This window comes from Physcomitrium patens, chromosome 6 (genome assembly GCF_059467195.1).
Source record: "Physcomitrium patens ecotype Gransden chromosome 6, ASM5946719v1, whole genome shotgun sequence".
NCBI lineage: Eukaryota > Viridiplantae > Streptophyta > Bryopsida > Funariales > Funariaceae > Physcomitrium > Physcomitrium patens.
Window position 1 is genome coordinate 9,393,386 of NC_143415.1, and position 15,453 is coordinate 9,408,838.

Below are 15,453 nucleotides of genomic sequence, written 5' to 3' on the forward strand. Positions count from 1 at the left end.
ACGCCTAGAGCCGCAAGAATATGCCGCGAGCCGTTGTTGGTCGCCGCTAGCCGTTAACTCACCAACGCGCTCACCGCCACCGATCCAATTGTTTCGCACAAAATTTCTAACAAAATCAAAATCACCACGATGCCGCAATTCCGAGCCAACTTCTACCACACCAAATCACTATGTCGCACCATCCAATGCGCAATGCAACAGAAGACGATAAACACAAGATTATAAATTGGCACTGCACTGCCTCAAAGTATTGCAGTGTTGTGGGATTTTGCGATTAGCTCGCACCAAATTCGTGCCTGTCTTGCTTTGCGATGTTCCATCTCGCACAATCTAGTGAAGCGACCCCGCACTCCTGTGACACTATATTCTAGCTTTGCCTCGCGCCACAGCTCCTGTATTACCTCGTCACCTCGCTGCATCGCAGTATCGCTTCGCATTGTTCTTCGCGACCGGGCTCTGTGACCGAACTAGCCACCTGTGCGAATTTCGACCCTGTGTTGCAGCTACGCCTCTCTTACGATGCTCCTGTGCAGCATTGCGACCTCGCCTCGATGCACTCCGCCCGGTGACGTGACCTAGCGTAGTCCCAATCCAGTACCCCGTATTGCACAATACATGCGACGACCAATACGGCTGTATGCAACAGTGCAGCAGTACAACCTAGCTGGGTTCCGGCGCTTAGCACAGTGGTGTCCAGAACCCAGCAGCAAAACAAACCCAAATTGCAAATATTTTTTTACCTACTTCATTCTAACTTTCTATACCACAAATTGAAGAGGAGAGATTCTTATCAAGAGAAAGATTAGAAATCTACTCCAAATTAAGTCAAGCTAGCTCTTACACCACAAAGGGGGAATCTAAGAGTGTAAGAGTGAAAATAAGAGAAACCCTAAAGCTTTATTAAAATGGCTAACCACCATAGCCAAGCAAACCCTTACAATAAGTCCTTTCATTCTCAAAATCACTCACAAGACTTGAATTGACAAGAATGTCAAGTCAAGGGTTTCTCTCCACTTAAGTATTCAAACTCTAATTAACATGAACAAATTAACAAATAAAAAAACTATCAATGGATTAAAAACCACTAATTAAATTGAACTACATACAACTGATGTTGTTGTGGTAGAGAGAATTTGCCTTAAGAAAGCATTTGGGCTTAAGGATGTCATTAAATGCTCAATCAAGCCTCTAGATAAAGAAATTATTAAGTCTACATATAAGATTGTCCCTATAGGGGCAATTACATCAATAAATAAGCCTTAAGTACCAAAGATTACTAAAAATGTGATAAACATATTATTAAAAAACTTATATATCCTTAAGATAAATTTTTTTCAAACTTCAATAGCTCATATCTCACAATCGGATCGTCCAAACAAACCCATATTTTACATGAAGTATAGATGCACTTTTAACAACTATCACAACAAATTTGAATTATAAATTCATTACGGATCTTGAAATATTGCCAAAATCTTAATAGTAGCTTCAAACCTTTGCTTACATACACATATGTGCAAATTTCTTCATATCTCACAAATTAAGTATTTAAATACTATAAAAATTTGATATAGAGCTTTTTAACCTAATAAAACATACTTCTAGAAATTTTGAGCCAAACATTCATCTGAAAACTCAAGATATGGCTCCAACCATTACTATCATCAAAACAATTCACATATTGCCTTTCAATTACATGTGCTATCTTCAATGCTCCATAACTTCTTCATGAAAAATCCAATTGTAGAAATTCTTTTATAATAAATGTAGATCTTGGAATTATCCTTGTGGTTGCATCTTTAGATTACCAAAATCTGTCATTAAACTCCTCGTATCCTCAAAATAGCAATATTATGTCTTAAAAAGGCACCTTAACTTCAAATGGCTATAACTTCATTACTTTAACTTCAAATCCTCTAAAATTTGCATACAAATTTTAGTCCAAATCTTAAATCTTAGAACCCTTGCTTTTGATTTTTGAATAATCTTCTTGAGGTTGCCGAAACCTTTATTATTGTTGCACACAACTTGTTGATTGTCTATTGGGAACGACCTTTGACTAATAGGAATAAAGACCTTTATTTTTAGCCTTCATCCTTCCAATTAAGCTTCTTAGAGGTTTGAATCTTCATCTTTGAGTCCTAATCTTCTCCTTAAATTTTATATTAGTTATTTAAATCCTATATATTTTAAACACTATAATCAATATAGGTAAACCTCAAAATAAATTTTCTTATATCAATTCTTTTTAAATTAACCTACTAACCATTCTAAAATACATCAATACTTATAAAAATATTATCTATTTTAGTTAATTTATACATATTATAAATAATTACAATACAACATTTGGCATGCCAAAAAATGTGCAAGTAACTTCTATTAGGAACCACATACAAGATAAGGATTCAAGACCAAGAAATAGAGTTAGTTTGACATTAAAATAATAATTGGATATAAAGCAAGATGGTCTTGGCTAGATCATAAGAAATAAGTTGTTGAGATTGAGGATCCTATTAGCTTCGACTACTATATATATTAGGTCCTAGGAAGCTTCTTGAAAAGTATTCATGAGGCTTGGGAACAAAGCAAGCTTAAGATCCTTCTTCAACAACTTCTTAAATCATCTAAAGCCTCTTAGAACCTTTTAGGATCTCTTATGACCTTGTAAAAATTTTTTAGAATCTATTGAAACCTCTTAGAATCTTCTTAGAACCTATTAGAATCTTTTGGAATCTTTTAAGATCTACAAAAATCTTCTTAGAACCTCTACAACCTTTTAGAATCTTTTAGAATCTTCTTTAGTTGTATATCTATGATATCACCTCCTCTTCTAACTTTGAGGTCTCCGAGTAGCAATGTTGTTACAAATCAATATATGTGTAAGAAATTAAAGATCTATTGTATGGTGTCTGTTATATATTCCAATTATTTTTTGCAAGGCAAATGGTTTATAGGTCCTTGTAGCCATCAATAGTGCTCCAAGCCTTCTATTTATGACCAAGCATGAACTTTGATATCTTTATTATGGAATTATCCTCTAAACACTTTTTCTAGACATCCTTCATAGGTAGGTTCTACCTCAAACACAATTATCACTGACTTGTTATTGGATAATCCTTTGACATCTTTGTGATTCAGGCAGCTCTTCATCTCAGGGTCATTTTCACAAGCTACTTAAGATGGTATGACTGACAGGGTGTCTATCTCATGACTATCCATATCACATAAAGTAGATAAGACCAAAAGAATATAAATAGGCAATGGTCGTGAACTTGAACTACTGACTTATATTGTTCTAAATATTTGAAAAAATTGCCTCTTCAGAGGTTGCCTACTCCTCTTTTTTATGAAGCCAAGAACTAAAAATCTTCATGGTGAAGCCATCTTATTAAGCTACTATTTTTCATTTTGCTCCTTTTGGTCTAGATAGGTGCCATTGATGGAACTTTTGAATCTTTATTTGTATATTTATAAGGTTGCTAGCTAGTTCCTACAAGCAATTATTGATATCATATGTGCACCAATGGATTAGATATTCAAGCCTTCTATATCTTATTCTTCAATCTAATACTTCTTCTATCTCAAATTCAACATGATCATTGATTTCAACCAGTAGATGGTGGTTGTCTTCGATCTAATATGTTCAATTTTTTATACCTTTGCAAAAGTCAAACATGAAAGACTAGATGAATTTTTATAGATGAAGGTAACTCCAAGCAACAAGTTATATTATTGATTTGTTTTTGAATCACAAATGGTCCCAACCTTCAGTAGTCCAACTTATTACCTAACTTGTTGGTTTTTATATTGTGCCTAAGAAGCCACATTTTTTCACCAATTTAGCATGGAGGATGTTCCTTCCTCAATTCATCTGCTAGTAGTTTATAATGTTGTTGAGCCCTTTTTAGGTGAGTCTTCATGGTTTCTTGGATGATGATTGTAGTTTGAGTAGAATGGCATTTGTTGCATAGATGCATGGATTATATTATTATATGCAAACTCTACCAATAACAAGTAGGAAGTCTAGTCGTCTTGTTTATAGTTGAGGTATACCTCAAATATTGTTCAAGAATTTTGCTAACTCGCTCTATATGACCATCAATTTGTGGATAAAAGATAAAAGAAAGATTGATATCAATCTTAAGAATCTTGAAGAAAGCCTTCCAAAACCTTGATATAAATTGTGGCCCTTGATCCAACACAATGTTGTTTGGCAATCTGTAATAATGTTAGACTTGTCAATAAAGAGTCTTGCTATCTCTTCACTAGTAATTGACTTCTTACAAGATATGAAATATGCTATCTTACTCAATCGATCAACAACTATTAAGATAGTGTCAAATGAGCTTGATGGTAGAAGATTTATAATGAAATCTATGGAAATAGATGACCATAGTTGTCTTGGAATAGGAAGGAGTTGAAGAAGTTCATATGGCCAATATCAAAGGTTCTTTAACCTTGAATAAGTATCATATGATAGTAAGAATTCCTTAATGCCCTTCTACATTTTAGGCCACCAAAAGTCTTTAGACAGAAGTTCGAAGGTCTTGTTAAATATGAAATATCTGGCTACAAAGAAATCATGGCGTATTTGAAGAATGTGCAGGCAAATTGGCCCTTTAGGAATGAACAGACGTTCTTCAAAGAATAAGAGGTTTTCTTCATATTTGAATTTATAAGACTCTTCAAAAAGGTTGTTGGCAAGACATTTGATATTAAGAACAAGAGGGTCCATTTTTGAGGTTTTACAAACGTGATCAAGAAATGATAAATCCACAAGCATTGATATATTGTTTTCTCAAAGATGAAATTACTCAGGCTTTAATAAGATTATCCATTGTTGATTATATGATGCCTTTTCTATTTTTGGTTTAAGATAAGAATTTCTTGATAATGCATCTGATAATCCTTGTTGGCTTCCAAGTCAATATGTGATACAAAAGTCAAATCCTAATAAAGTTGTACTCTAACATGCTTGGCAATGGTTTTAGACTTGGAATGACATGAAGTATTTAAGATTCTTATAATTTGTATATACAGTCACCAAATGAGAGGTGCCTTTAAGAAAATAGCGCCATTCTTGGAAAGAATCTACAATAGCAAGCAACTCTTTATTATAGATTTTATAGTCGATTTCCATTGTTGAAAATTTTCTAGTATAGAATGTAATTAGATGAAGTTTTCCATCTTCTCCAGATTACAACAAGACTAATTTCAATGCAAAGTCTGAGGTATCAGTCTTCATAAAATAGGGCTTATTGAAATCTGGATGTATCAAAATTGGAGCTATTGTAAAAGCATCTTTTAAGCATTGAAAAACTTTCTCTACTTTGGGGCCCTAGTCCAACTTGTCCTTGCATATCAACTGCATAAGTGGAGTAGCAATTTTGGAGTAATTCCTAAAAAAAAATCCTATAAAAGTTTACAAATTCAAAAAAATATTGGATATCACATACAAATTTTAGCTTTGGCCAATTGATGATTGCTTGTACTTTCTTTGGATCCATAAAAAGGCCTTTATTGGAGATAATATATCCAACAAATTTGACTTGAGATGCATAAAATATACACTTCTCTAGTTTTTCATATAGCCCAGCACTTTGTAGCTTTTCCAATACAAAGCGGACATGTTTTTTGTGGTCTTCTAGATTCTTGAAAAGATTAGAATATCATCTAAATAGATTACAACAAAGTTGTTGAGATACTCACAAAATATGTGATTTATTAAGTGTTGGAATATAGATGGTACATTGATAAGTCCAAAAGATATGACATTGTATTCAAAATATCCATATCTTGTGCAAAATGTTGTCTTCCATTCATCTCCCTCTTTAATGCATATTAAGTTATATGCACCTCATAAATCAATCTTTGCAAAGATCTTTGCTTAGCTAAGTTGATCAAGAAGTCCAAATATCAACGATAATGGATATTGATTTTTTATCATGATTTTATTAAGTTTGCAATAATTGACACACATTTATAAAGATCCATCTTTCTTCTTCATAAATAATATCAAAGCACCAGCTGGTGACTTGGAATGTCGAATAAATTTCTTAGCCAAATTTTCTTCAATGTACTCATTTAAAGTCGCAAGTTCTTTTTGGGATAAATTGTAGATGGGTCCAAATGGTGGTTGAATACCTTCTTGAAGATCAATCATACAATTGTAAGGGCAATTCTTTGGCATGATGTTTATATTTTTCTTTTTAAATACATCTACAAAATTCTTGTATACCTCTGGAATTATTGTTGTAGTAATCACAAGTTTCGATTGTAGATTTGAGTAGACAGAAAATATAGTGCCTTGTTTGACTGCCCTCACAAATGCTCTAGCTTTGATAAATGAATGTTATTTAAATTTTGGCTTATCAGGTGTTAAAAGCTTTTTTAAAGATTTGAAGGTTCTATGATCTACTAGAGAAAATTCTAACTTTTGGGATATCCAATCTATTTGTGGATTATATTTTTTAAGCCATGAGAGTTCTAAAATGACTAGACTTGATGGTGATTTAATGAAGTTGAATACTACTTGGCTGCTATGATTGTCAAAGGTTATTTCTAATAGAATTGTTTCATAAGTGACATCTCCAAAGGATAAAGGTCGACCATCTATTATTTCTATATGTACGACTTTGGATTTTTTGACCGTACAGATTTTGTATGATGCAGAAAATTCTTTGTCAATAAAACATGCAAAGGTTCTTGAGTCAAGTAATACATGATACTTTAGTTTTGTAACTTCTAATTATATAGGTATAGATCTCCAATAGAATAGATGGCATGTCTTGTAAAAGCCTTAATAACTTCATCCATAATTAGTCTCAATCTCTTATTTTTGATAATCACTTTGTTGGCTAGCTGTATATCTTGAATAAATCTCAAACCTCTAGACTTTTTTGGTACTATGAACTATCAATTAGAATATGGAGCTATAGATGGTTCAAATATTATTATTTACATCTTTTTTTTTTAATAGACTCATCAACTTAGATAACAAGGCTTTTGGCACATGAATTGGTTTTAAATGCTAAAGCAGATGTAGAATAGTAAAAATGACCATTGGTATAACAACCTTTAGACTAATACATCTAATCTCATTTGATAAAGAGGCAAAAGCCTTACCATGTCTAGAGATCATTTTTTGAAACCTTTTTTTCTTGGGTTCTTCCAAGAACACACTCTTTCTAATCTTTAGCTTGGTCAATGTCTCCTCTATGAAATCATGTCCAATCCTTCTTATCTCCCTGAGTCCAAACTCTTTTTCAACCTTTCTAATATGATTTTTAAAGTCCACTAGTAGTTGTGTTGCCACTGACATCATCTTCTTTGCCACAATCTTATATTTGGTATCCACAATTGCCTCAATTTCTAAACCATAACTTTCAATCAACTTGATATCAGTAGCTATCTTCAATATTTCTTCATACAATCCTCTCGAAAGAATTTCCACCATCATATTAATAGATGTAATATCTTCTCCTTATAAAGTTTTTAAAACTTTAAAAATATCATTTGAAAATTCTTCTTCTTTAATAATTCCAAAAATAAACTTATTACTCAAAATCATACTAATTCTTTTTAATTTTTTTTTCTATCTTCTTAATTGAACTTCTATACTTAGAATTGAAATCTTTAACTCTTTAAAAACTCACACATCTATCTTCAATCAAATTCCAAACCTTACAACTACTTCTTTGTACATTGAGACATGTTATAGTAGATGATTTCTTTGCACTTATATCACCTCTTACTCTACATGTGTAATCTAGAAATTCAAAAAAATTATCATGCTCATGATGTATGGAAGTTTCTTGAAGTTGATATCTATGTGTCTTATGATCTTGTCTTACTATGAAAAATTGGACTAATCTCTTACTATCATGACTATGAATCTTGGCATAGTATGATCCATCATTCAATACCTTGGTCTCTATCCTTGTTGCAATGATATATGGCTGTCCCAAAATGATTGAATAATTTCCTTGATTTTATACAAAGAAATTTTGCTCCACTTTCACATCTTTAATTTTGATGCCTATTACTAGACATGCTCCATAAAGGCTATATCTTTCATCATTGGCAACTCTCACTACCCATCTATAGTTGGTATTAATTGGCTACTTATTCTTCTCATAAATCTTTCTAGACAAGATGTTGATTTCAGAGCCATGATTCACTAATACTAAGATTGGTTCTTTAAGGCACCCAATCTTTATACATGTCTTCGTAGTAGCTCTTATCCAAAATAGATGAGTATAAGTTGTCAAAGCTTCACCATTATTCTTCCATAGATTATTAACCTCACATTGAGACATCTTGGCCTCTATTATAATTCCTTCTTTTTAGTTCTTGCTAGTATTGACTTCTACATTCAAGTTAGCTTCCATCACGTAAAAATATTTGTAGCACTCCATCCTCCTTTTCATCATGCAAATCTTCTTTTATAATTTTAACTTGTGTTTTCATAATTTTATCATAAATAATTCCATATCTTTTGTTTTGGTCACTATTGCCCATATTATCACATTTCAAGGCAAAAACTTGTCCAATCTCCTTTTCTTCTTCCTTGATCATCAAAGTATCTAATGCTCTTGCCATCACTGTTTCAACTGTCATTTGCTTCTTTTTCTTGATAATATCAATGATGAGCACATGAAAATCTTTTTTTAGCAATATTAAAAGCTTTTTTCATGATAAACTCAATCTTGGGATCCAAATCCTCTCTTCTAAGATGTCTTTTATGTGAACTGAGGATTCAATATCAAATTGAAGTTTATAGGCTAGTTCTTTAATATTATCTTCACTTTCTTTGCCCTTGCTGCTATCTATTTTTTCCTCTCACTTTTTTTTTAAAGATAGAATATCAACTCCTAGATATGAAGTTGAAGGCCTTACCTCTTGTTTCTGTCTTGTGTTGCTTATTGATTCTTCTCCTAGAGTAGTGTTTCTATTACTTGGAGTCTTTTTCTTGTTGGTTCTTCTCCTAGAGTAGTGTTTCTATTACTTGGAGCCTTTTTTTTGTTGGTTGGCTCTACTACCTCCTCGTCTTTATTAGTTCTACCTCTCTTAAATTCTATTGATGCATCATAAGATTCTTTCTTTCTATGCTAACTCACCAAATAAGCCCTAATGGTAGTTGCATCATTTGGATCATCCCATCTAGTTAATCTTCTAATAACTTGAGCTCTCTTTTTTATTACGTTTTTAGATATATATATAGAAATTCTCACCTTGATGTATTTAGCTTCAATGGCATAAGGCTCTGCTACTTTACTAAGTATAGAGTTGTTCTTTTTCAATCTATCTTCTATCAATTTCTTCATGCCTCCTCTCTCAAAGTTAGTTTCTAAAAGTTTATTCATTATAGCATTTCTAATTTTACCTTTTTTGAAGGTAAAAATGCCATTCTTCATAGTATTTGTATATAATCCACAATCACCACATTTGTGATTTGGATCATTATATCAAATGTACCTCACCACAAATCCCTTTAATCCTTTAGTCGGTTGTGAAGTGCCTAAACTTGTGTCTTTCTTTAAAGCAATCATTTCTATTTTTAATTCCTTCATGCTCATTATCAATTCATCATGGATTTCTTCATCTACATTCTTATTCTTTAGAGAACTTGATGAAGTACGAGTGGACAAAATTTTTGTTGGAGCTTTCATACCTTTCAATGGTGTAGCTTCTATCCTTGCCCCAAACCTTCTAAACTTTACACGTTGTTGCTTAGCAATGAGGTTCATCATTGTTGTGATGTAATATGACTATATAATGAAACTATAATCAAAATTACATTTTTAATTAATATCTAATTATCTTAGTTTAATAATAATTTGAAGTATCTAAACATGGCTTTTAAAAAAGCCTTTTAAGTTATTTTTTTATCTTAATAGTTAATAAGTTGAAAGTTAGTTAGTAATTTTATCTTTTAGGTTGTAGAGACTCTTTTACTACCTTAGAAAGACCATAAATTGATAAAATCATACTAGAAGAGATATATAATTAATATAGTTGATATTAGGATTAAGTTGAGGATAGGGTGGGGCTAAAAATTCTTAGGATAAGTTATATTGATACTTAGAGATTGACTGTTTTTGAGACAAGTTTGAAATCAGACCTCTAGCCACTAAAATGACTATCTAGGATAAAATAGGATTTTATTTGAAGATCAAAGATTAGGATTTGAGAGCTAGGTTAGAGCTTATTCCAAAGACATAAGGTTGGTTTTAGTAAGATTTAGAGAGACTTAGCAATTGTTATTAGAAGTCGAGGTATGTATTGGCAACTTGGGATTTATGCAATAAAATTAAGGCTAGCACTCTCTGCTAGTTTGTATAATTAGTATCACATCTATACTCTAAATTTTGAAAATACTTAGTAATTTAGGTGTTCTAAGTGTATGTAAAGTTTTGTGATAATCCAAAAGTGCAATTGAGAGATATCTGGGTTTTGGTACAAAAACATATTAGAAGTTGGCAGTTTGGGGTTGGATAAAATTTCTATGGTACCTAGAGATCTAATAGTCAAATAAAGGTGAAATTTTGCATGGTATTGAAGGACTTAAAGATTAAGTTTCTTATCAATTTTGAGTCAAAGTTAATTGTTGGTGAAGGAGAAAACACTACTAGAACTTATGCTTCACCTTTCAAGTTGGTGGTTGAGTGACATTAGTGTAATTTTTGGAGGTTTTTCCACAATTTGTAAGTGGATTGGGCTAAATTTTTTTGAGCGTATAGAAGACTTATATTGAAAATAGAATACAAAATTTCACATTAAGTGGACAATCAAATTAGAAGTTACAACTTGTCAAAACTTATTGATTAGAGTTGGGGCATATAAGAAAAATCTAAATTACTTAAATATGAAAGTAACAAGATAATTGAAATTTATGTGTGATTGAGGCTACTAAAAAGATTTTTTTTAGCACTTTTGAATTAGAATTTATATTATATTCTTCTCATATGGATGAAACCTATTAGAATTTCTTGGATGTTTGTGAAGCACAGCTTCGCCTTCCATAGCTAGGTACCTAGTGCATTTTCAAACAAGACAATACATAATATGACATCGCCTCTTTCAACCTCTTCCAATCAATAGAAAAACCACCTTCTATTGTTCCATCTTAAAAAAAAAAAAAAACAATCTATCCTCTAGTATCTTATCTGTAACTTGCAAGAATAGCTCTAATTTCCTCACCTCTAAAAGGTGCTTCTTAGATAATGGGAGTTTTCCAAATTTCTTTTCAAACTCCCTCGACAATTTGTTTGATCCCATATGTTTACCTGGTTGTTGCTCCATCCAATTAAAAAAACTTCTTTTAATCATCTTTTCATTGTTCTCATCAAAGTATTTATCTTTCAATCTCTCCTCAAATTTAGCCCATATTTTTACATCAATATTTCCATATAATTGTTTCACCCCTTCTCTGATCTCTAAGTTAATTACTAAATTAAAGGTCTCAATTATCTTATCTTTTGGAATTTGATAGATATCTATTCCATAAGTATAGATCCTCAAAAATTTAATAATATTTTTTCCATCAAACCTCCTTACTTTGCTAATAACATTCCTCAATGCTTTGGTAGCCCTTAGCCAAGTTGCATTAGTACCTTGTTGGTCCATAAACATTTGCATGGCCCTTAAAAATTCATCAATAAGATTCTGACTACCTCCATTGTTTAAGCCTCCTTACTTTGTATATCCTATCTTCAGTAGTCAAAAAATTTAGAACCTTAAGGCTCTCTCAATAGAAGAAATAATATATCATGGTAGAGAAAATTTTCCTTAAGAAAGTACTAAACTTCAATTTGTCATTAAATACTCAATCAAGCCTCTAGATAAAGAAATTATTAAGTCTACATATAAGATTGTCCCTATAGGGGCAATTACATCAATAAATAAGCCTTAAGTACCAAAGATTACTAAAAATGTGATAAACATATTATTAAAAAACTTATATATCCTTAAGATAAATTTTTTTCAAACTTCAATAGCTCATATCTCACAATCGGATCGTCCAAACAAACCCATATTTTACATGAAGTATAGATGCACTTTTAACAACTATCACAACAAATTTGAATTATAAATTCATTACGGATCTTGAAATATTGCCAAAATCTTAATAGTAGCTTCAAACCTTTGCTTACATACACATATGTGCAAATTTCTTCATATCTCACAAATTAAGTATTTAAATACTATAAAAATTTGATATAGAGCTTTTTAACCTAATAAAACATACTTCTAGAAATTTTGAGCCAAACATTCATCTGAAAACTCAAGATATGGCTCCAACCATTACTATCATCAAAACAATTCACATATTGCCTTTCAATTACATGTGCTATCTTCAATGCTCCATAACTTCTTCATGAAAAATCCAATTGTAGAAATTCTTTTATAATAAATGTAGATCTTGGAATTATCCTTGTGGTTGCATCTTTAGATTACCAAAATCTGTCATTAAACTCCTCGTATCCTCAAAATAGCAATATTATGTCTTAAAAAGTCACCTTAACTTCAAATGGCTATAACTTCATTACTTTAACTTCAAATCCTCTAAAATTTGCACACAAATTTTAGTCCAAATCTTAAATCTTAGAACCCTTGCTTTTGATTTTTGAATAATCTTCTTGAGGTTGCCGAAACCTTTATTATTGTTGCACACAACTTGTTGATTGTCTATTGGGAACGACCTTTGACTAATAGGAATAAAGACCTTTATTTTTAGCCTTCATCCTTCTAATTAAGCTTCTTAGAGGTTTGAATCTTCATCTTTGAGTCCTAATCTTCTCCTTAAATTTTATATTAGTTATTTAAATCCTATATATTTTAAACACTATAATCAATATAGGTAAACCTCAAAATAAATTTTCTTATATCAATTCTTTTTAAATTAACCTACTAACCACTCTAAAATACATCAATACTTATAAATATATTATCTATTTTAGTTAATATTTACATACTATAAACAATTAAAATATAACTATGCCACATCATGTGACTCTTCGTAATTCACTTATAAAATAATTTATTTAAAGAAAAAATATTTTCAATTTTTTTCAAAAAATACATCATCTAAGAAGATATTTTTTAAAGTTTACTTTCAAAGTAGTCTTTGACTAAATTTTTTAGTTATTATTTTTAAATATATAGTTCTATTAAAATATTCAGGTTAATATACATAAGATTTCTATTTCTTTGTAATGTTTCAACATGTTTGACCACCCAAGAAGATTCTTTTTTTTTATTGTAGCAATCTTGTCTATAAGCAATTTAAATTTCTATAATTTGATTTAAGCTTTAAAACTATTTATAAATATTTGAAAGCTATATAATCTTACATGGTTACAATTGATATTTTTTATTAAAAAAATTCAAACTATTTAATTTTATAAATATATATTATTTATATTTTTTAATATCAATTTTTTTAAAAGATATAAAACCAAATATTTTATGAAATTTTTTATCAAATTAAATAATATTTTATATTTAAGTTTTTATCACATATAAAATATTTGGTTATTAAAATTTAATATTAAAAATTATAAATATTAGTCAAAGAAGACTTGATAAAAATCTTTTTAATTTTTTTAAAATAATATTATAAATATATTATTGTGTATATAAGTTTTGATTTAATTTTTTTTATAAATTATTTTTAATCATAAATTTTTATATATTTATTATTTGTAATTAAAAAAATTGATAGTTTTCATTATGCATGATTATCTCAAATATTAATTTTAGAATGCAATAGAAGTCTGACTTAATTAAATAAATAAAAATAAACAAAAGTAACCTATGATTTTATTTTTTATTAAAAATAGCCATTATAATTTTTTTATCTTATTTTTATTTCTTTTTTTCTTAATTCTTCTGTTTTAGTAAAATATAAGTGTATAATATATATATATATATATATATATATATATATATATATATATATATATATATATATATATTTAAAATTGTGATTTTTAATTTTTGAAATTTTTATAAAATAATTTAATCACACTAATATAAACCTTTGTAATAAGACTATTTTAATCAACCAGATACATATTTTTTCTTATTATAAATCCATTAAATAATAGAAGACCAAATTATTTATATTTTAAATTCTCCTTCGACTAATAATTTAATTTTGTATTGTATTATTGATTTTATTTATTTATAATTACAATAAAAACATCAATTGATTAAGTTTTTTGACTGCTATATGTATATATTTAGTCTTTTATAACTTATATTTTTTTAATATTTAGTAATATATTGTTTTTTCTTTATTTTTAGATTAACTTTTTATTATTTTTTATTATTTTTCAATGAAAAATTATATTATGTTGCTCTTATTTTTTAATGCATGGTTTATTTGAGGTATTTTTATATTATTAGAACTTTAATTTCATATAATAAATTAATATTCTATATTTTGTAATTACTTCATAGTCAATTTTATAAGTATATAAAGCTTAATATAGTTTCTTATTTTATTTTGTCTACTTTAGATTTATAACCTTTTTTTTAAAAAAATCAATACTTTACATATAAAATTTATAAATTTATTTATTTTTAAATAATAAATAATAAAATTTTAATGCTAAATTATAAATTTTATTGTAAGAATTTGAAATGTATTCTTTGTTACACAAATCCTGATTACTCACAAGTTCTAAAATATATCTATATCTAGTTATGATTTTTTATAGAATAATTATACTCTTGATTTTATTATTTTATCTTAAAGTCTTCTATTTTTTATTTATTTAAAATCTTCACTTGATATAATAGAAGTTAAAAAACGGCTATTTGAAGGAGTCTTATATATATCTCATATTGATACCTTTTTTAAGAGGTTTGTTATACATATTCTTTAAAAAACATCCAAAATAAGTTTTTATGAGTATTTTTTTTATATTATTTGAGAAATAGGTTCTATTACACATAGAAGTTTTCTTTTAATTATATATATGATTATTGGATATAGACTTGTTTGGAATATGAATATTTTTTTTCATTAATATATATATATATATATATAAGATTGGAAAAAAGCCAAAGATTTATATTTAAATACAAATTCTTGAATTAAAATTGTAAAATACAAAAATTATTAACAATATTGAGGATAATTATAGTCTTCTTTTATATATACTAGCTATCAAAATGGACATGTAGAACCTTTTTGAAAACCACAAGGCTTTTGATCCAAGTATCTAAGTTGTAAATCCTCTTTAATAACTTCTTAAGAATACAAAACTTTAAAAATAAGTTTCTAATATCATGTGGCATATCTAAAAGCATATAAAAGCATGTATACTATATAATTTTTTTCTCAAAAGATTTTTTTAATATTTTTTGACAAAGATATTATCCATCTAATCTATTTATAGTTATTTCTACTTAATTCTATTTTATTTATTTACTTCAATA